General features: G+C 34.5%; 1 non-coding gene and 1 pseudogene across 1 annotated transcript; both read right to left on the bottom strand.

Moving 5' to 3' along the window:
• Window positions 1-721: 721 nt before the first annotated feature.
• LOC122119546 lies at window positions 722-818 on the bottom strand (annotated as a pseudogene).
• A 16350-nt stretch (window positions 819-17168) lies between these two features.
• On the bottom strand, window positions 17169-17270 carry LOC122119549. The gene has a single exon (XR_006149595.1). It is a non-coding gene; the product is annotated as a U6 spliceosomal RNA (small nuclear RNA).
• Window positions 17271-24246: the final 6976 nt, after the last annotated feature.

The raw sequence follows: 24246 nt of genomic DNA, 5'->3' as shown, positions 1-24246 counted from the left end.
ATAAGAGTCTCAAGGACTTTCCTGCTTGGGCTGGCTTTGAACCGAGATCCTCAGATCTCAGCCTTCTGAGTAACTAGAATTATAGGAGTGAGCCACTGGCGCCCAGCAACAGCAATATCTTACTGTAAAAATTCATGGATTCTGTGGAATTCGTCCAAGTGAATTTCCTACCTTTGATGTCAAAATGTATTCAAGAGTTTTATATACATCTATAATGATTTCTGCAGAGTTGGTGATTTTTTAATCAGAAATAATTTAACTTATATGTTGAAATGAGTAGTACAGAAACTAAAGTATGTCTGGTCATTGTCTGAAAATAGTATAGTATAAAATATTCTATATTCTATGTTTGTATAACGTCCATAATCTATTTTATTCTTCCTAGATATACTCTGAATTCTATATTGTTTTATAACATATAGGTTCTTTAGTGTGTCCTTTCAGATTGCATTCCAGATAGAAACAGTTTAAGATTCCTTTTTTTCCTTATACTTATATATACGTCCTTATACTATTTTATTTCTTTGGGAGAAAATGACAAAGTTGTCTAATTTCAAAAGATTTGTAAAGATTATGCTATGTAAAGGCCTTTCTAAGGTGAAGATTTTAAACATTGATGTCAAACTAACATTTAATTATACTAATTACATTTATTGTTACATTTGTAATTTTGTAATCAACTTTTTAATAACTGTTTTTCATTTCTTGCATCTGAAGAATGAAAAATATGGAATACTTCGCAAATTTTCATATCATTCTTGAGCAAGAGCCATGTTAATCTCTGTATTGTAATTTGGGTATACGTGTTGCTAAAGCATGTAATATCCTTTAAATTTAAGTAGTTAATGATACAATCTTTATACAGGCTTATATTATCGGGTACCTATTGGTAACAAAGAAACCTTATTGTTCCTAACAATGCTATTGATCTTATTTCCCTATAATTCTGTGAATACTGGAAAAAATTATATTGTTCAGTCAATTGCTCACATTTGCAATATTTTTGTCAATCATTATTTTAAGTCTTTTTAATTTGGGATTTGATTGTACTTTCAAGAATTTATAGGTAGGTCTAAAGGTGATGGCTGTTTCAAGTACTTATTTATCCAACTGAGTTAGCTTTGTGGAGCTAATGGATTCCAAGTAAGCCTTGCTTAAGAGCTACTTCTAAACTTCTGCAGCTGAAATTTTCCCAAATGAGGTCTTACAGCACAAATGTCTATCTGACCCTTTACCCTTTTTCCATGTAGGAACAGACCAAACAGAATATCTCACCCTGACAGCATAGACTGTCTTACTTGAATAAAACAAGTCTTAGTTGCAAGGGCTCATAGAGACATGAACATTTCAGACAGAACTGTTCAGACTAGAAGGTATTTTACCAAAATATAATTGTTTATTATACCTACCATTTCAAAAGTAGCTAAAGTCAAGGAGGAGAATAAATTGTTCATATGCATGATTACCTAATGTCATGGTCTGTCTACCTTCCAACCAAGCAGGAACTTTCACTACTGCCTTTCTATCATCAAATATTTTCAGAGTTGCAGGACAAGTCCCTATGTTTCTCCTCCTTATTAGGCCTCAAATTGGTAATGTTTTAATCACCATGTTTCCTGTTGCTTACAGGCTTTAAATTTACAAATGGTAAAGCGTTAGGTCTAACTGTAACAAACACTGAGTTAGAGATAATAGAATTCTACTTTAAAACATAGTTGCCTTTGATACCTTAACCACAACAGAACAATGCAAAACATGTTCCTTTTTTATTATATTATACCTAGTTATCTATTTTATATTTATATGTGCTGATTTTATACTTCACACAGTGAAACTTATTAGCATTTGTTGATAATTTGACAAATAAATTGATATTTATTTATTCCAATAAATAGAATTGGAATATGAATAATTAGGTTTAGAAAATATATTAGAATATAAAAATTATCAATGCAATGTCTTCAGTATAAACTTGTGATACTTTCTAAGTATTCTTGGTCTTCTGAATTCACATGGTAAAAAACAATGTTTCCTCTAATCTATAAGGGATTTTACTCTGCTGCTCATGCAACATGCCAACAGAAAGTAATTGAAGACCCATCTCAATTTCTCATTTCCTTTTTTTCAGGGCCCCAATTTCTTGATATGCAGGAATTAGCAGTAAGCAATTGTGAAATGCAAGGCAACTTAAAATGAAGGATGAGATACAAATCTGAAAGAATGTACTGTAATTCAAACTTTCAATTTACATATGACCAGCCCATATGAGTGAACAAGATCATAAAGTGTTATAAGATTATTTTTAATACCTCTCCTCTAATGATTAATGAAAGATTTCAGTCCAGCATAAATTGGTTAAAAAATAGTTTCTGGAAGGGTAGATCTATAATTGTTCTACCAAGTTTCAGAAAGCTTGATTAGAGGTCAAATGTATTTCAGAAAAACATTAATTGAAAAGCTCCTTAGTGCTTCAAAACACTGGCACTTCAGTACAACTTGGTTCTATGGTATAAAAATGTCACTCTCAAACCAATGTTAACCTACATTTAATTTGAAAATGTATTTCTTTTCAAATAAACTTTTAAAAATCACATTCGCCAAAATAACATTTTACAAGCAGATGATAATTAGTGACATTACAAATTTTTCAAGTGTAGAGAGCAAGTTAAATAGAATTGATTTATTTACACAGCACTGTCAAACAGGTTCAACCATTCATTAAAGTGTAGAAATAGTACCACACAGCATTTGTGTTGTTCAGTATGTGCCTTCCAGAATTGTGTTAAATAGATCATCCTCCCATATTTCAAACCCAAACGTTAACTAATAAAGTAAATTTCATTACTTAGTAAGGTACATTTTAAAAAGTCACAAATAATTGCCTTATCATATTTTGTTTTATGTTTTCCCTATCTGCCTAACATAGTAAGAAATATGACTTTAAGTCTTGAATATGGGTACTCTTCAGAGATGTGACAAACAAAATCTGTTTTCTATTTCTATCACATTTCTCTATAGTAGTAAATTTTAGTTTTCTTTTTCTTTTTCCAAAACTCATAGGTAGAATAAAGTATTATCTAATGTAAAGTTAAATAATCACACACTATAGTACAAAGCCATTTATAAAAATTTGTAGTTAGGAATATATTCTAAGCCATTTTTCAACTTTCTTGTTGACTAAAGGTGAATCTTCTAAATGGATGAGAATAAAATCATATCTAGGTGTTTCATGTCTCCAGTCTTGCAAATTGTTATTGCAGATGAATGAATTGTGGAAATAAAAACTGACATCAGTTCATGTATATGTAGCATTGAAATACCACGGAATGTATATAAACCTTTTAAAGTATCAACAGACAGTTTAACAGAATGACTATCAGAAATTTGAAACCAGAGAGGAAAAACAGTAAAGACATAGAATTAATGAAAAATGGAACAAGGGAGATGTACAAGTGCTTATGTTAAAAACAAACATTGCAGCTTTGGTGAGGCGCGGAGGAAGACTGGGGGGGGGGGGTGGCGGGAGGATAGGAAGGGGTAGGAAGGGGAAACAAAGGAGGAGGCTACAATGCTTGATAAGGAATGTACTCATTATCTTGCCCATCTAATTGTAACCCTTCTGTACAGTATTTTCACAATAAAAAAAAGAAAAATGGTACAAGGGGCAAATACAGCTAGAATACTCAATGTACACATGTGATAAAGGAAGTGTTAAATCAACTAAATCTTGGAGAAGGGGTTGGTTGAGAATGATAGAAGGAGTGACTCTCATCCAGGAACATTGGACAATTAGATGGATATATTTAATTGTAACACACTTGCACAACCTTTTGAAATACAGTGAAAAAAACAAAAAAAGCACAAAACAGAAACACACGAAAATCAAAACCAAACATCAATCTCTAGAGAGTATGAATATGACCCTTCAAAATTTAAAACAGTTAATGAAGGGCAGCCCTGGGAAAAGCAAACAAAGCTTTTAAAAGAGGGCAGTTTGGAGAATTTTCAACAGATTTAAGTAGATTGTCTAATATTATAAATCACCTACATCTGCTGAAAACATTATCTTTTTTCTTCAAGTTGTATTTGTCTGAACTGGATACTCCAGTCCTGAGCCACACTTGACAGTTTATGAAGATAGTATGGAAGAAACATGATCAAGAACCCATTACCATAGATTGTAACTGGAAGTAAGTGAAAGTAATTGTTAATGGATGTGGAAACTGATCCTAGGAGAGGAATTGAACATAAAGGAATGACAAAGTTCAATTTAACTTTTCCTTTCCTTTTTACTGCACAAGAAAAGAATACAAGGCTTGAAGGATATTGACTGTTTTGAGTGTGTTCTTTACTCATATAAAACTTGTGTGCAAACTTCTATTTGAGAGTATTACAAAAGGAAACAATGTGCCATTTGAAGGCCAGCATAGAAAAAATGGAAATAACGTTGTTTTAATAGTGTTCTACTGCAAAGAAACAAAGATATGGGGGTTTTTAAGTGTCTTATGGACAGATGTTTCACTCCTGAGCTGATTCTCTTGTTGTAGGATTCAGTTATCAATTCCTTTAGTCTGGTCCTGAGTTCCCTGGAGCAAAAAGGATTCCAAAAAAGCAGGATCCAGTGAGTATCATCAGCAAAAACAGACTCTTCTTAGACCAGTACAACTTTACGTAGGGTCCCAAAGAAATACCTGGGGTTTGTTTTATTTGCTTGTTTGTTTAGTTTGTGCTGGTTCTGGGGCTTGAACTCAGAGGCTGGACCCTGTCGCTGATTAGTTGTCTTTCCTGCCCACCTGCTTCCAAGGTTAGTACTCTACTGTTTGAACCAAAACTTCACTTCTGGATTTTTTTGGTGTTTCATTATAGATAAGAGTTTGAAAGACTCTTCTGTCTGGGTTGGCTTTGAACTAAGATAGCAAGATATCCAAGTGACCTCAACTGTATGGACTTCTCTCTTGAACCAAGAAATAAAAGATGAAATTTATTATAAAGCTAATATTTGTCAATTTTTAAAGAATCTATAAATTAAAAAACTCAGCAAAAATAGGTGCACTGAATCATTTTGGAATTTTTTCTCTGCTTGGGAAGATTAGTATTGATGCCATCATTACTTTTGGGGAAACTTACAGTCATATTTGCACTTTTTTGTTGGTTGTGGGCCTTGAACTCTGACCCTGGGTGCTGTCCCTCAGCTCTTCAGGTCAAATTGAGAACTCTGCCACTTTAGCTACAGCACTATTTCCTGGTTTCTGGTGGTTAATTGAATATCAGTGTCTCATGGACTTTCCTGAACAGACTGGATTTGAACCACAATCCTCTGGTCTCAACCTGCTGAGTAGCTAGAATTACAGGCATGAGCCACCAACACCCAGCTCATATTTGCATTTATGTTCACTTAATGACACTACCTAGACAAAGAATGGAAATCGGACTCAAATTATATGGCATTGCAACTTTTCAGAATAATTGAGATAGCAATAAATATATTCTTTTTCCATTTTGTTATATTAATGACTTATGAGCTATGGGACCCTTGCATTAGCATCCTCTTCCATCTGTGTAGGAGTATTTAGTATCAGGAAATGTTCATAGGGAAAGAAAAAGACAGATTATTAGAAAGCAAAGGAGATCAGGAATGAAAGAACAGCATAGAAAGAGATACATTTATCAAACAAAGGTTAAGAACTAGCTTAAGAGATTTAGAATGCTAAAGGCAATGAGGAATAAGACTAGTTGATAACTAGTTCTTCAATAACCCAAAATGGCCTCTAGAACGCTTTCTGCTGTATCTTAGATACTATCACTTATACTTTTCTTCTGTAGTTATTCCTTCCGTTCTGTCACAACCGTTAACTAGCCTCTGCCTTTTGGTGCCAAGACTGGCCAAAAAGGTTTCCAAATCTCACTTAGACTACCCTTCTCATTGTGATTAGCAGTGACCACTCAAAAGCCTGGAATCTTTGAATTTCCAGAATTAATCTTCATCTGACATCTAAGCACATTCTTGGCATTAATTACCATGACCTAATGAACAAAGCATTTTTTTCAACACACTATCCTAATGTAGGTAAAGTACATGAATTAAGGATTATTGTTAGGTATTATTATGGAAGGAGCAATTATATATTCCAAGTATGGGTTCTTTATTTTGCATTTACAAACTAAATGTTTGTTGTTGCTGTTGATGTTGTTATTGTTGTTGTTGTTGTTTTGCCAGTCCTGGGGCTTAAACTCAGGGCTAGAGAATAATTCCTCAGCTTTTTTTTTTTTTTCTCAAGGCTAACACTGTACCACTTGAGGCACAGCACCATTTTCATGGTTTCTTTTTCTGTTTATGTGGTACTGAGGCATTGATCTCAGGGTTTCATGCATGCTAGGCAATCACCGTACCATGAAGCCACTTTCCCAGAGCCCTAAAGGACTTTCTTAAGATGGCATTACATTTTCATTCGGTAACTATGTATCATAACTTTGGCCAGAAAATTTTGCTAGAAAAGTACATGTAATGCAATACTAAGTCCAGTAAGGCTAGATGGACAATGAATAACTGTCATGGTCTAGCCAAGGCACAGAGGGGCTTACCTCATGGAGCTGGTACAACAGACTAAGTGAAACAGCACCTGACCCTCAGCCCACATCTAGAATGAGAGGGCCACCTTGGTTCTAGCCACATGAGGACTCTGGGCCACCTCCTCCAGCACCCATTCAAATCAGTTCCTGTGAGAGAGAGAGAGAGAGAGAAAGAAAGAAGGTCAGAATTAAACTTAAGCAGGTGCCAGTGGCTCAGGCCTATACTCCTAACTACACAGGAAGCTGAGGCATGAGGATCATGGCTCATAGCCAGCCCGAGTTCCATGCAGCACCTGCAATTTGCTAACTGATCACTCACCTGATCACAGTCAGGCTGTACAAGGAGAAAGGTGATCTCTCTGTCTTTCTCTCTGTCTCTGTCTCTCTGTCTCTCTGTGTCTCTCTCTCTGTGTCTCTCTCTGTCTCGTTCTGCCTCTCTCTCTCTCCTTCTCCCTCTCTCTCTCTCTCTCTCTCTCTCTCTCTCTCTCTCTCTCTCTCTCTCACACACACACACACACACACACACACACAGACTCAGAGCAGTGTCTCTCCGGAGTTTGTTGGGGACCAGATGGACAGGGAGCATCAGCCAGAGCTGGCAGAGCTGGGAAATATGATCACCCTATGAGAACTGTTGACAGCTGAGGAGGGCGGGACAGGCCGGGTGTATGTGCGTGTGTGTGGGGAGTGTTCCTCCCAGATATTCACCATGAATCCTGACCACCAGCACCCTCACCTCCCTACTGGGCTTTTCTGGGACCCTCTTCAAGTGAAAGGGTGACCCAGCACAGAAGACGAAGGCTCACACAGCATGGGGGTCTATCTTCTGCATCCAACACCCTCCACCCGTGTAATAAGGAAAAAACCCCTGAAGGTAGGTGTGAACATTCTGCACCCCACCTCTGACTAAAGACACCACGTTCCCACCAGGGAGAGGAAGGGTGCGGATACGCCACTGTGTGGCACCCACTACTCCAGGCCAGGGGCTCTGCTGTGCCTATTCCTCACCCAACCCTGCATCTCCCCATTTCCTGGGACACTGGGTGCTAAATATGGGGGTGGAATCTTCGGGCCAACACCCACTCCCATCCCTGGGGTGCATTTGTGGCAGGGCCGGGGCCAGACCATGGGGCATGGGGGAGGCACGGGTCCCAGTGGTTGGGAGGAGAGGGGATATAGGGTCGTGGAGTACGGGCCTGTGTGGCTAGCTCTCTACCACTGGAGCCACAGAGCTCTACTTCTGGCTTTGTTGGCACAAGTTGGACAGGGGTCTCAAGGACTTTCCTGCCTAGTTTGATTTTGACCATGACCCTCCTATCACAGCCTTGTAAGTACCAAGGAGGCCTGGTGAGAGCCACTTATGCCTGGTTAATCATAGGTCTTGCTGATGTTCTTGGACAGACTGGTGAGTTCCCTATCATCAGTTTTAAGTGGTGGGAGCTGGAGGCCACAGTTGGAATCCTGGTCCTGCCACCTCCAAATGGAAGGAGACTAATTGGTAAATAGTTCAAGGTGAATTCACCAGTCTGTGAGCAACTAAGGAGTTAGGCCATTCCCAGGATCTGACATTGATCCCCAGAGTGGGCCACGATAGTCATAAATTCATTATTTAAACACAGGATTTATATTTACATATATGTGTGGACAGCATCTTGCATTTGGTGTACTTCTTCTCCTCCTTTACTAATCCAATGTCATTATTTTTACATTTATGTTTTATTGGTTTTTACCTATCACATTTAGTTTGATAATAATTTTTATATCAAATTTTTGTATAAGGTTGATGTAGGCCGGGTGCTTGTGGCTCACCTCTGTAATCCTAGCTACTCACGCAGCTGAGATCTGAGGATCACAGTTTAATGCCAGCCCAGGCAGGAAAGTCCATGAGACTCTTATCTCCAATAAACCACTAGAAAATCAGAAGTGGTGCTGTGGCTTAAGCGGTAGGGCACTCCCTTGAACTGAAAGCGCCTTTTTGATTGAGTTATCTCTGTATAAACTCAAAATAAACAGAAAAAAAAAGCCTCAAAATAAACAGAAATGACATATTTGTTTTAAACGCTGTAGTTTAGCGCCTAAGGCCAGAGTTCCAGCCCCATGACCGACAAAAAATAAAATAAAACAAAACAAAGCTTTGAGGTAATAGTCTAAGATCATTCTTTAAATCTAGAGAGGCTATAGTGTCAATACATCCATTTAAGATTCTATTTTTATTTCATAATGTCATGACATACTTTTCAAAATCTATTCACCATAAAACTAAGAATTTATTTTTGACAAATCTGTTACATTCTCTATACATCTGTTCTTATAGTAGAAATATGTTGTCATTACTACTAAACATTGTCATTAGATTCAAAGTTAGTATGAAGTCTCATTACACCATTTTACAAGATTTTTCTGACTGACCTGCATTCCTTGAATTTACATTCGAGTTTATTGAGCAGGTGGACCAATATTCTACAGAGATATCTAGATGTTTGATAATCACTCATATTTTGCACCTTGTGAAAACACAAGATCCCAGATATCATATATAGAAAAATGTTTTTAGAGAATTATTGTAACAACTAAAATTAATTTAGGAATGAGTGAAGATTTAGATAACGTTGTAGCATAATAAAGTTTAATGATAACTTGAGCTGCACAGCAGAGGTGAGTGAGAGGGGAAAGAATGATGGACCACATAGGAGCTGTATGTCATTGGTATTGTGTTTCAAACATCAGAAAGTCTTATGAGAAGAGAAGGAGAAAAATAAACTGTCCTGAATGAAGTTTCTTTTTAATCCACCTAATAGTTTAGACTGAAAGTCAGAGACAATGGGAAAAAATAAAATAGGAAATAATGCACTGTATAGACCTGTAAAGAAATTGTAATAGAAATATGATAATTTCCAAAGAATTAAGAGAAAGAATAGGTAAACTCTAAAAGGAAAAAGAACAAAGAGAGAAAAGAAGCAAAGTATAACCTTTGTCAATAACAAACACAAGAGATTGGAAGTGGAAAGGCAGTGTAAATATTCTAAATAACAATAAAAATTGCTAATGTGGATAGAATATGCACCACATTTTATCATATATAATTTTGAAAAAGTACACTAGAAATGAAAGTTTAAAAGTCATAATTTAAAACACTATTTGGATTCTAACTATACAGTATAGTTCAGTGGTAAACCATTGGCCTAGCACAAGTGAAAAAATTGTGTGATCTCCTAAGCATTACAAAGTACAAAGCACACACACACACACAAAAACACATAAACACAAAAAGACATACACACACACCACATACACACATTTGTAATATTGATATTATCATATTAAACAGGAACATATCACAAATAGTAAAAGTATGTTAATATATGAAATCATAATATGGCTCATACTTTTTAAAAGTTTAGTAGAAATAAAATAGTCACAATATACTTGGATTCTTATAGATTAAGTAAACTGAGAATTAAGAAATAGAAGACATGAGAACATTTGCAAATAAATTTTAAATAATGAACATTTTGAAACACGTATCCTTTTATTTTGACAAAAGATTGATGTTACTGGTGTTTTAACTCAAGATTTAGAATATAATAATCAGGTGCTCTATATCTTGCTAGGGATGGGTATTATCTAATCAATTCACTCTGGATATTTTCATAAGAAAGTCTCATAGTTTCTCAGGCTCTCTCAAATTACAAACCCTATTTACACTTCCCAGCACAGCTAGAAAATGGAAGCCAGAAATCATTATGCCCAACTCAAACATTCTTTTTTTTAATTCAAGTACAAATATTTTCAAAATGTGACCAGACAATGAAGCCTTTCGTAGTAAAGTATGTGCTTCTTGAAAATACAGTGAATATTTGCTACCTGGAAAATTATGTATATAACTAGAAGAAAATAAATTTATTTAAGTTCAAAACCAAATAAAAATTATGAAAATAATTTTTAAATATTCACATGTTAAATATTTTAAAAGAAAATATACATGTCTGAATTATTTACATGTGTAAAAATCATGAAAATATAAATTAACATGGGTATAAAAGTACCCATTGATCAATAGCAACAGTAAAAGCATCAGTAGTTCTTAGTTTGAGTGTACAAAAAATCAATGGAATAGATAAAAATGTTCCTTCCATAAGAAATGTACTCATTACCTTATTTATGTAACTATAACTCCTCTGTACATTAGCTTTAAAATAAAATGAAATTGAAATTAATAATAAACCAAATAATATAGCAATTAAGAATTCTTAGAAGCCATTGTTAAAAACTTTGTAAAAAAACTGCCCTAAGACCTCAAGGAGTATACTTTGATGTTGAATATATTTTAGCTTCAGCAGAGAAGCAAAAAGTTTAAAAACTGATACAAATAAAGTAATAAATATATATATTACTATTAAAAATAATCATAACATGAATTTATAGTGGTCATCAAATATGTAAAAAATGAGGCAATTTGACATTCGATTGCACTTAATAAGTGAGAAAGAATTTTCTAGGTTTTTCAAATATATCTTACGTTTAATAAAGAAACTATTCTGTCACATCATATGATAATTAGATAAAGCTGATATTAGTGCAAAGTACAGATTGTACTAAGTTTTTGGATGTAAATGTATATACTTATTTTGGTTGTGGAAAATTATGAGGATTTCAACTTGGGATATTTTTCTTGCTGGTGTCATATCAGTGGTTAATTTTAGGATAGGGGTTCTCTTTCCACAAGAACATGCACCTGATCTGTCGTTTAAGCCTTCCCATCTTCAATGGCATCAGAATTGCACACCAACTCGTCTAGCTTCCTCCCGTGGCTGGTCTGGATTCTGCAATCCTTCCAATCTTAGCCTGTAGATAGTGCAGGATGGTGGAAATGATCCAATGCATCCAGCTAGCTCAAAATAGTAGAAATCATATTCTACCCCATCTGTTTACCAGTCTTACTGAACGAATGACCTTCCCAATTCCTGATGGAAACACACTGCAGCTCTTATGGACCAATCATTTCCATATTGTACCTCATCTAATTTGGTTACCATTAGAAGTATTTTGATTGCTTTTTATACCCAACATTTTGAGAGAAAGGTACTACTTTAACATGCTGTTAAAGCAAGACTGATATAAAAATCACATTTGACCCAGATAAATATTTTACCTTTCATATACTCAAAAATACAATCTGACCTATCATTAGTGTAAGGAAGGAGAGGTTAAAAATCATAGACACCAAGACCTAAGCATGAATTAACTTGTGAATACAATTGGTTTAAAAAGACAACAATAATAATGCATTTTTAAATTCCTTATGATAATGAGAATGATATTGACAAACTATTAACACTTGAAAATAACGTATTTTCTTGGGAGTAAGACACAAAACACAAGATTAATCCTAATCATTTTAAAGACCTTTATTTATACTACAAATTCACTCTTACAACTAGAAAAATTCTAAAAATAACTGAAGCACAGTGACACAAAGGAAATAATTTAACTACATCACCTACATTCAAATTACTGTATTAATAAAAAACAAAGCTACACTAATAATTAGCTTACCTAATTAAATTATGTTCTTATATTCTGTTTCATTTAGTTTCAGAAAAACTGGGTTTTCATAAAAAGATGCATAAAAAAGTCTATATACCCACTTACATTTTCAGATTTTAACAATATTTATTTCAGAAATGTCTGTAGCTCTATAGTCAATGAACTGAAATAATACTAAAATATTCAAAGGGTTTTGAGAAATTGCAAGACTCTCTCTGGGATGTTATTTATACTGGAAAAGATATTTGAAAACATTATTTGTTAAAGTTATGAAAGTTACTCCCACAAAAGGCAGTTAGTGAAGACCCCTTTGCATTTACAAAACAACTTCAAATGCATCTACAATCTGGAGGTGACACATGCTTTTTTTTTGTTTTTGAAATGTATATCTAATAAGCATATCCACAATAGTGATTTTCAGTCAAAATGATGGGATATTCAAACCTAATAAAAAACAGGGTTCATTATCTTAGTGAGAATAGATATGATCTGATGGAGGCATAGATTTCCATTGTGTATATATACCACATTTTCTTGATCCATTCATCTACTGAGGGGCATCTGGGTTGGTTCCATATCTTAGCTATAGTAAATAATGTTGCAATAAACATATTCGTGCTGGTAGCTTTAGTGTGGTCTTGTTTGTAAACATTTGGGTAAATTCAAAAAGTGGAATTGCTGGGTCATAGGGGAGCTCTATGTAGAGTCTTTTGAGGATCCTCCATACTACTTTCCAAAGTGGTTGAACAAGTTTACAGATTGCCCCATTTGATAGGAAATGGAAAGGCTTGGAAAAAAATTATATTAGGTGAAGTAAGCCAGGCCCAAAGAAACATAGGTCCCATGGTTTCCCTTATTTGCAATATCTAGTATATGTCTGAGTCAAGCACAAAAGGTCAGATAAGGTGATGTTAGGGAAATGAACCCTAAGATATGTATTCAAAGGTTTTTTTTTTCTTTCATGCGATTGTTTCTAACACATTTATAAGATAATTTCTTTGTTGCTTTGTATGTCCCTCCCGCACAGTATAATCCCTGCCTTCACTGTATTTGATGTCAGTATAATTTGTGGAGGGGATAGGGAAAAACAAATGGTTTAAATAGGGGTACAGGTGGACCCATTGCAACAATGAGATGTACAAGTCGTTAGGTCGAAAACGAACTTTACAACTTTCGTGAGTGGGGGGGGAGGATTGTGGGGGAGCAGGGGGAGGGTGGGAAGTGATGGGAAGGGAAAACAAATTAGGAGGCTACAATGCTTGATAAGAAATGTACTCATTATCTTGCCCATGAAATTGTAACTCTTATGTACAGTATTTTCAAAATAAAAAAAAAAAGAAAAGAATAGATACGATCTTACAAAGAGAGTTGTTTTCAACAGAAATCCGGAAAGAGTTTATCCACTTGGTGTTTCACAGGAATAAACACAGAGAAATACCTGTTTGGTCAAGTCGGTCAAACTCACTCCATGAGTATACGTTAAAAGTATAACCAATTTAAGAGGTCAAATACATATTTTGTACTGACAGTCATCTTACAGTGATAACTTAGTACCTCATTATGTTTGTATCTTCTTCCCTAACATACAATAAGAGCTGAAAGTGATCTCTTTTATCTAACTTATTGTTGTAAATGCCTCGATTATGATGATGTTATTGAAGGGTGGTTCCACTGAAATGACATGAGAGAATACTGATAAATAGAACATTGCAACACAGTTAGCTCTTTTCAGCCTCATCCTGTCCACATTGGCAAGCAATATTGCAATAGCAAACGCACACATATACACATACACACATGTGGGCACATGTACACACACATATACATGCATGCTAAATTCAGGGTTTAGTAAAAAAAGGTTCAACTTAAATATTAGTGATTAGGACCAATGATAATTTACCTCAATACAAAATAGTACACAATCCCGTCACCACGGGTGTTACATTTTACTTGCCTCGCCACATGTGACCACTTAATTTATTTTAATTAATTCATTAATTCATTTGTTTGGTGCTAATACTAAGGCTTGAACTCAGGGCCTGGCTCTGTCCCACAATTTGTTGGTTTTTTTGTTTTAGTTTCTTCAAGGCTAGCATTTTACTGCTTGTACCACAGCTCCATTTCTAGCTTTTGCTGGTTACTTTCAAATCAGAATCTAAGGACTTTTTCTTTGCTTGGTTTGGTTTTAAACCACAATCCTCAGATTTCATCTTTCTGATTAGCTAGGATTAAAGACATGAGCCACCAGTGTGGTTTCTACATTTTCCTCTATAATTATCTAATGCACATACTTAGATAGTAATTTAAAACTGAGAATATAGAAGCAAGATGTACAGTGATGACATTGTCCTGTCAGAAATTTAAGCTAGGAAATTTCTTCTTAAGACCATAACCAAAAAATATCATGATATAATATAAGAGAACTCACTATTGAACATATGAGCTTTAAGTGCTTTCTACTCAATCCATTATTTATCGTTATTCATCATTAGAAAAAATGTATAATGCTGTAGTAAAATAGGAGTCCTTTGTAGGAATACTTAAATTTCTTCTTTTTTTTTTTAAAAGACACTTGTTTTCATCTAAAAAAATAGGCCTGTCTACTGTCTTCGGGTGATTTTGATGATTGAAAATCATCAAAATGCTTAATGAGAAGTCAAAGTGCATTAGTAGTATTTGCTATCAATTAAATCTCACCTTTTCTTGGAGAATATAATGATTAAAGCAATAGTTCAGAATCAACAACAATAATAGTTCAGAATCACACTTCCAGCGTAAATGGATCACCAGTAAGTAATGTTCAATACCATTTTCCACAAAGTTTTGTCACAGATACAATTGGCCTGCCTTCTCTAGTTGTTTTCCTAACCTGGACCTATCCTTCATTGTATAGGAAAAGTGTAATTCAAATGATTTCAGTCAGATCTGTTACTAGAATTATCAAGGATTTTTGTCTGTAATTTGGTCAAAGCTATGCCTCTTCATGTAGGCTACTAAAAATATATTTACTATTTTCAAGTAAATACATAAATTCCATTTCCATCTTTTTTTAAAAATAAAATTATTTGCTTTATAAATTGATAAGAGGGATGGATTTTGTGGCCAGGTAGGTCATTGCACATCTGTCTTTCTCTTCCTCTCTCCCCTTCATGCTTCTCATAGATAATATGACTGTTCCATAATTATCCTAATTTATTTTGCTTTTATATTTTTGGTTGCATCATTTCAATTTCTGCTCTGTCATTTCCCAAATCATTTACATAGAAGGCATTATTTCCTATTTTCTCATTCCTAGAATAACCTGCACATGAAGATACCACTGGCCCTCATTTTGAGTCTGTACCTTTGAATACTGAGGAAAATCTTTCCTCTGCTCTCCATCAATTCCCTACTCTCCAGCTAGAATAATTTAGAATAGTAAAAATGGAAACAGAGAAAATAAATCATGGTGAAAAAAACAGATGCAGAAAATTCTCTGGATTTTTCTGACCAGTTCAACCAACGTGAACTATTGGGGAAATACATGGACACCTCATTCCCACTGGTACTCAAAGTCTCTGATTAGGCAATTCTGATGAAGACAAGGAACAAGATGAAAAAGTGAGGAACTTTATCATTTGCAAGAAAAAATGGACAAGTATCCAAGCAAATTTCTTCTTTGGGCTGCCGAAAATAATCGGCTTACTACAGTGTGGAGATTACTTTCCAAAAAGGCCACTCATGTGAATACGAAGGATGACGATGAGTATACCCCTCTTTATCGGGAAGCCTACAGTGGACATGTAGACATTGTCCATGAGTAGGTGTCTCAAGGCAGATATTCATGCAATAACTGTGAATGGCAGGACACCCCTGCACAGTACTTATATGTGGAATAATACCAGAGTGGCTTCTTTTTTACTTCATCATGATGCAGATACCAATGCCGAAACTAAAGTTCTCTTGACCCCCTTGCATCTTGCTGCTGGGAATAGAAATACCAAAGATACGCTGGATCTCCTTCTGTTGATCCATTATATCAACCCAGGTCTGAAGAAAAATTTGGAAGAAACTGCATTTGATATTGACAAAAGGATACTTATGTATCACTACCTCTTTGAAGTTGTGGAAGGCTGTACAAATTGTTCTTCGAAGTAAAAAATGGTTTGGTTATGTTTCTTAAATTTCAAAAATGTCAGTCCATCTTTGTGTCCATACAAAATATTTTCACAATACAAACCAACAACAATATCTTACTTTAAAAATTCATGAATTCCATGGTATTCTTCCAAGTGAATTGCTTGACTTTGATGTCAGAATGTATTCAAGAGTTGTTTGTATATCTCTATAATGATTTCTGCAGAGTTTGTGACTTTCTAATCAGAGATAATTTAAACTTATCTGTTGAAATGAGTAATACAGAAATTAAAGATATTTCTGGTGCTGGTATGAAAAAATATATTTTAAAATATTCTGTATTCTGTTTGTATAATGTCCATAATCTATTTCATTCTCACCTCAATATAATACTTTGAATTCTACATTGTTTTATAATACATAGGTTCATTAATAAATGTGTCCTTTCAGATTGCATTCCATATAGAAACAGTTTAAGATTCCTTTTTCCCTAGGTCCTTATACTATTTTATTTCTCTGGGATAAAATGACAATGTTATCTAATTTCAAAAGTTTTGTAAAAGTTATGCAATGTAAAGGCCTTTCTAAGGTGTAGATTTAACACACTGATGTCAAACTAACTTTTAATTCAATTAATTACATGCATTGTTAGACTTGTATTTTTGTCATCAATTTTTTAATAACAGTTTTTCAATTCTTTTTCTTTTTGGGGGGGGGGGTCCGCTCGTGGGGCCTGAACTCTGTGCTTGGGCGCTGTCCCTCAGCTCTTCAGCTCAATGCTAGTGCTCTACCACTTGAGCCACAGCGTCACTTCCGGCTTTTTTCTTATGTGATGCTGAGGAATTGAACCCAGGGCCTCAGGCAAGCAAGCCAAGTGCTCTACCACTGACCCAACTTCCCAGCTCCAGTTTTTCATTTCTTACATCTGAAGAATAAAAAATATGGAATACTTCACAAATTTTCATAACATCTTTTTGCAAGTGCCATCTTAATCTCTTTATTGTTGTAATATGTGTAGACGTACTGCTGAAGAATATAGTATCCTGTAAATTTAAGTAATTAACGATGCAATCTTTATACAGGCATATACCCCTGTTTGCCTATTTCCAACAAGAATACCATATTGTTCCTAAAAATGCTATTGATCATATTTCTCTAAAATTCTGAGTATATTGGAAAAAACTTATATTGCTTGGTTGATTGCTCCCATTTGTAATTTTTTTTGTCAATGACTATTTTAAGTGTTTTTCATTTTAGTTTTGATCATACTTTGAAGCATTTATAGCTAGGTCCACAGGTGATGGCTTTATCAACTGAGTTAGCTTTGTGGAGCTAATGGATTCAAAGTAAGCCTTGCTTAAGAGCTACTTCTAAATTTCTGCAGCTTAAAATTTCCCAAATGAGGTCTTACTGGCACATATGTCTCTCTGACCCTTTACCCTTCTTCCTTGTAGGAACAGACCAACCAGGATATATTACCTTGACAGCATAGATTATCTTACTGGAACAAAACTAATCTTAGTTACAAGGGATCATAGAGACATGAACAGTTCAAATAGAACAGTTCAGGCTAGAAGGTATTTTATCAAAATATAATTGTTTATTATACCTAACATTTCAAAAGTAGCTAAAGCCAAGAAGGTGCAGAAATTGTTCATATGCATGATTAGCTAATGTGCTGGCCTGTCGACCTTCCAACCAAGCAGGAACTTACACTATTGCCTTTCTATCATCCAAATATTTCCATATCTCCAGGAGAAGTCTATTTGTTTCTTCTGTACATTAGGTCGTAAATTGGTAACGTTTTAATCACAATGCTTCCATTTGCCTCTAGGCTGTAAATCTACAAATGGTAAAGCTTTAGGTCTAACTCTACCAAACACTGAGATAGAGATAATGGAGTACTATTTTAAAACAGAGTAGCCTTTGATACCGTAACCACAACAGAACAATGAAAAACATTTTCTTATATTAAATATAGTTATATATTTTATATTTATATGTGCTGATTTTATATTTCACACAGTGAATCTTACCAGAATTATTTGATAATTTGACAAATAAATGGATATTTATTCCAATAAATAAATTGGAATATAAATAGTTAGGCTTAGAATATATATTAGAATACAAAAATTATCAGTGCAATGTCTTTGGTATAAACTTGTGATACCTTCTAAATGTACTTGGTCTTCTGAATTCCCCTAGTAAAAGAAAATGTTGTTTTCCTCTAATCTATAAGGGATTTTACTCTGTTGCTCTGTTTATTGTTTTAACTCGTTGGTCCCAAAATGTTTTTCTCCATATTTCTGAAGCATTCCTACTGATCATACCCAAATTTTGCTGATATAACGTCTAATAGGTATTATTCTTCTGCAAGACACACGGGTCCTAGGATCCCAGGTCCCAGTTATCTACATTATCAGATAACGAGGGCAAGACTTCTCACCTAAGCCCATGCAACATGCCAACAGAAAGTAATTGAAGACCCATCTCAATTTCTCATTTCCTATAATATTTAAGGGCTCCACTTCTTTATGACAAATGAATTAGCAGTAAGCAATTGTGAACTGCAAGGCAACTTAAAATGAAAGATGAGATCACAAAATCTGAGAGAAAGTACAGTAATTCAAACTTTCAATTTACAGATGACCAGCCCATATGAGTGAAAAAGTTCACAAATGTCACAAAATTATTTTTAATGCCCCTCTACTAATGATTAATGAAAGATTTCAGTCTAGCATAAGTAGGCCAAAAAATAGTTGCTGGAACGATAGATCCATAATCAGTCTACCAAGGCTAGAAAAACTTGACTTAGAGGTCAAATATAATTCAGAAAAACATTAATTGAGACGATCCTTAGTTCTTCAAAATACTGGTACTTCAGTAAACTTGGTTCTGTTGTATCAAAATGTTGTCATTCTCAAACCAATGATAACCTACATTTAATCTCATGAAAATATATTTCTTTTCAAATAAACTTTTAAAAATCACATTCGCCAAAATAACCTTTTGACTAGTAAATGATGCTTAGTGACATTGCAACTTTTTCAAGTCTAGGCTGCAAGTTACAATAGAGCTGATTTATTTACCCAGCACTAATGGCAAGCCGGTTCAACCACTCACAAAAGTGTAGAAATAATACCACCCACCATTTGTGTTGTTCAGTAGGTGGCTTCCAGAAATGTGTTAAGTAGATCAGCCCCCCAAATGTCAAACCTAAACAATAACTAAAATATTTCATCACATAATAAGATATATTTTAAAAACTCACGAATAGTTGCCTTATCATATGTTGTTTTATGTTTTCTCAATCTGCCTAGCATAGTAAGAAATATGTCTTTAAGTCTTGAATATGGGTACTCATCACAGATGTGACAAACATGAAATCTGTCATCTATTTCTATCATATTCCTATATAGTAGTAAATTTTAATTTTCTTCTTTTTCCCAAACTTATAGGTAGTAGAAAATATTATCCCATGTAAAATAAAATAATCACAAACCATTGTACAAAGCCATTTATAAAAACTGGTAGTTAGGAATACATTCTAAGACATTTTTAAACTTTCTTGTTGACTAAGATGAATCTTCCAAATGGATGAGAATAAAATCATGTCTAGGTGCTTCACATCTCTAGTCTTGCAAATTGTTATGGCAGATGAATAATTTATGGAAATATAAGCTGACATCTATTAAAGTATATGCAGAATTGAAACTCAATGGTATGTATATAAACCATTCAAACTATTACCAGATAGTTTAACAGAATGATTATCAGGAAACTGAAACAAGAAATGAATAATAGAAAAGATACAGAAGTAATGAAAAATGAAACCAGGGGCAAGTACAGCTAGAATACTCAATGTACACATATGATAAAGTAAGTGGTAAATCAAATAAATCGTGGAGAAGGGATTGGTTGAGAATGATAGAAGTGACTCTGATTCAGGAGCATTGGACAATTATATGGACATATTTAATTGTAACACACTTGCATGACCTTTTGAAATTCAGTGAAAAAAACACAACAAAAACACAAAAATCACAACGAAAAGGAAATCTCTAGAGAGTATGTATATGACCTCTCAAAATTTTAAATAGTTGGTGAAGGGCAGTCTTTTGGAAAAGCAAGCAAAGCTGTTCAAATTGGGCAGTTTGGGTTAGGGGAGAATTTTGAACAAATTTAAATACATTGCCTAAGGTTATAAATCACCTACATCTAATGCAAATATTTTCTTCTGCGAGTTTTATTTGTCTGAACTGGATACTCCAGTCCTGAGACACAGTTTATAGCTTGTGAGAATAGAATGGAAGAAACAAGATCAAGAACCCATTACTACACTGGAGAGAAAAGAGTCCTCTAGGTTTTCTCTCATCTCTCTTCACTACTCTTTTTTCATACTTTTAAGTCAAGTGATTTTGAACTGTATCTTTCCTTCTTTGTTCTGGCAAAGTAATTGGTCAAACTAATTCTCTAAATATTATTGGCCATTTTATGTCTATCATGCTGTTTACTTGTCCAAGTGAGTCCATTAAACTTCCCCCTTGCATTTGGTTGCCACAAAATCCCAACATCTATGTTAATGAGGACAAAGTATAATGTAAAACTTTGTCTCCAAAAACCAGTCCAAGAAGCTGTGATCACAAATATTTAGCTATACTTTTTTCTTTTACCTTGAAAGTCTTCTTATGTCTAAAATGCCCACAAAAATAAGTACTCCTCAACTTTTTGGTTCAATCACTTCTAAACTCAAAGTTATAATTTGCTAACAAGATGCTTAGAGGAAACTGAAAATACTCCACTTTTATCTTCTCTTAAGACTCTCCTTAGATACCAAATCTCGAACAGTGAAGTTGTTATTTACAAAATTATTTCAATAGATTATTTTTCTCTTGGTCTTGCATTTGCTCAACAATATGTATGGAGAAGAATAGTGTTAAATCACCCATACCTTGGATGACAGTGTCTGTTATAATGGATAATACTTCTATGTCCAACTTCTATGTCCTCCTCTTAGCTCTTGCCTGATTTCCAATTAATCACATCTTCTTGGCTTCAAGTCTAGTGAAGCTGACGGACTATAAGGCCTCCCCCACTGCTCTATCTTCATGGTTTCTCTTTTATTTGGATGTGGAATTTATTTTCATGTCTTCATTCAATCTGTCCTGCATTGTAGTGAGCCAAATAGGCTCTGAAAAATCACTTTAGGTAGCAAAAATATTAACACATGTATATAAAAATGTTTTGGCCTCCCTCCACTGCTCAAGCCAATATGCTTAGCTAGGGCTTCAAAGAACGCATTTTCTTACCTTTTCAATTTGCTCAATTTTTTTCTGATCCACAAACTTTTTGGCTTATGTAATAAGAGAAGTCTTCACTATCTCATGTTAAAAAGGTTATTATATTTTGTGAGCTACTTAGAAATGTGAAATCATTGGTTTGAATTATCCAATCAGATTTTTTTCTGTGTTTCAGTGCTTCACGTGCAAAAATATTGTGGAAAATATTACAATCAGAAAAGTGTAAACCCAATACCTTCTTTCATTGTGGAGGGCGCTTTCTCCCTAAATATTTTTATCAAATTATCTTTTTCAGGAAATTACTGTTTGGTAATTAAAGGTCAATTCAAAAATTTTGATGTCTTTTTTTAAGAATTTGGAATTTAACTTCCACTACAACCTTGTTTAACACAGTGAGAGTATATTTCCTGGGTAAGGACAATTCTCAAGGGACCCTACATGATTTATAGCAAGGTTTCTGAGATTTGTTTGTTTAGTATGAAAATGAGGCACCTTCACCCACATTGCTCTCTATCAACTAAGTCTCCATGTATTTGCTTGCATGAAAGCCTATTTTCCCAGGCAATTTTAAATTTTCTTAATAGGCTAAGTTGTTAAAAAAAAGTTTGTACAATTAAAATTTACCTGTCATAATTTTAAAACTTTTTAAAATTCCCTTATCAGAATTGCGAATTCACCAATCCTAATTCTACCTTTATCATCAAAAACAGTTCACATGTTTTTTTCATGATATAGTGTCCATGAAACTACTATTTTCCAGTTGCTTTGTTATGCATATATATGACCATCTATGCTGATGCTGAGCAAAATGAACTTCAAGATATGGAAACAGATTTTTATTTGCGGTTGTTGTTTTTAATGTACTATGTGATTTCTATTTTCTGTGTGTTTTTCCTTATGGTTTATCCCCTGCTGCATTTGATTTGGGTACCCTGTGTATTGTGTATATATTTACCTTAATTCGGGAAGAGAAGAGGAACAACAAAATGGCAAGACAAACGACCAAGGATAACCAATGTAATAGCAATACTCATAAGAAAATATGCTGGAAATGTACATTAAAACTTGTCACAAGTAAGGGGTGAAGGAAAACAGAAAAATGAGAGTGGGAGTAACAAGTTTGAAAAGTTATGTATTCACTACCTTACAATTACTGTACCCCCACTGTACATCACATTGAAAATAAAATTAAATTAAAAAATAAGCTGCATGAAATAAAATTTCACTGTATTGGTATAATAAATATTATTCTTTATGTAGTAACTTTTAAAAAATAAATTCTATTTGACATCTAATTTTAATTAATTACCCATTTTTAATAGAGGACAATCAACTTGAATGCTATCTAACTAGACAATATTTTCACATTATACTTGCCAATAATTTGAAAAAAGAATAAATTTAGTACTTTCTCATATTAAAACTGAAAACAGTTTTAATTCTATGGAAACTCACAACTTTTAAAAGTAAATAAGTTGTTAAGAGGACAATATATGTATTTGTTCTTCAAAATTCCTATGGCTGTTAACTATTCATTTTCAAATTCTGATCATTCCATACCTGAGAGATTCAAAACAGTACCTGTTTGCATGTTATAGATGCAGTTTCCAAAGGGGTGTTACAGATTGAGTAGTCAACAGAATAATAGCCACATTCTGGTAGAGAATAAAACTATGAAGCATCGGTAATAATTAATTCTTCAAGAGTAAGCAATTGTTTATCAGAGTAAGCTATTATTTCTAAGACCATCAATCAAGATTTATGCCATAAAGTCATCATAGTCCAACAGTTTTCAACTTATATTGTGCACCTTAAAATTCCCTTAATTCACATCACGAATTGCTTATCTCTATTGTGAAAAAATATACTACACCTCTGCTAATGTGATGCCCTCTGTGTTCTGGAAAGAACACAACAATAAACTGGGTTGCATCATTTTTCCCCCACTGGTATTTCTGAGATCACAACACTTGGAAATATTATTTATATTTATACTTTTTTAACTATCATAGATATTCAGGATGTTAAGATCGGAAGATTACAATACAAAGCCTACCCAGGCAGGAAGGTTCCCCAAATTCTTATCTCCAATAAACTTCTCAGCAAAAACCAGACAAAAGTTGCACTGAGGTTGAAGTTTTAGGGCACAAGCCTTGAGCATAAACAGGCTTAGAGACAGTGTCCAGGCCCAGAGTTCAAGCCCAAAACCTAGCTTTTTTCTCATTGTATACGGAGGTACATAATTAAGGAAACTGATTCCTGTGTTACATACAAGTAGAAGAAAGAAGATGTCACACAATTATCCTGTTCATACCATGTTATACCAAAGCCTCAAAAAATTGCTCTTTTTAGCCGGGCGCTGGTGGCTCATGCCTGTAATCCTAGCTACTCAGGAGGCTGAGATCTGAGGATCGCGGTTCAAAGCCAGCCCAGGCAGGAGAGACCATGAGACTCTTATCTCCAATAAACCACCAGAAAACCAAAAATGGTGCTGTAGCTCAAGTGGTAGAGTGCTCGCCTTGAGCTGAAGAGCTGAGGGACAGTGCCCAGGCCCAGAGTTCAAGCCCCACGACCAACAAAAATAAAAAAATTCTCTTTTTTTTTCTTTTATCTTTGTCGGTATGGGGCTTGAACTCTGGGTTTGGGCGCGTTCCCTGCACTCTTCAGCTCAAATCGAGTGCTCTACCAATTGAGCCATAGGGCCAGGTCC

The sequence above is a fragment of the Dipodomys spectabilis genome, unplaced genomic scaffold (genome assembly GCF_019054845.1).
Source record: "Dipodomys spectabilis isolate Male_0828 unplaced genomic scaffold, ASM1905484v1 ptg000172l, whole genome shotgun sequence".
Classification (NCBI taxonomy): Eukaryota; Metazoa; Chordata; class Mammalia; order Rodentia; family Heteromyidae; genus Dipodomys; species Dipodomys spectabilis.
This window is presented reverse-complemented; position numbering and strand designations above follow the sequence as displayed.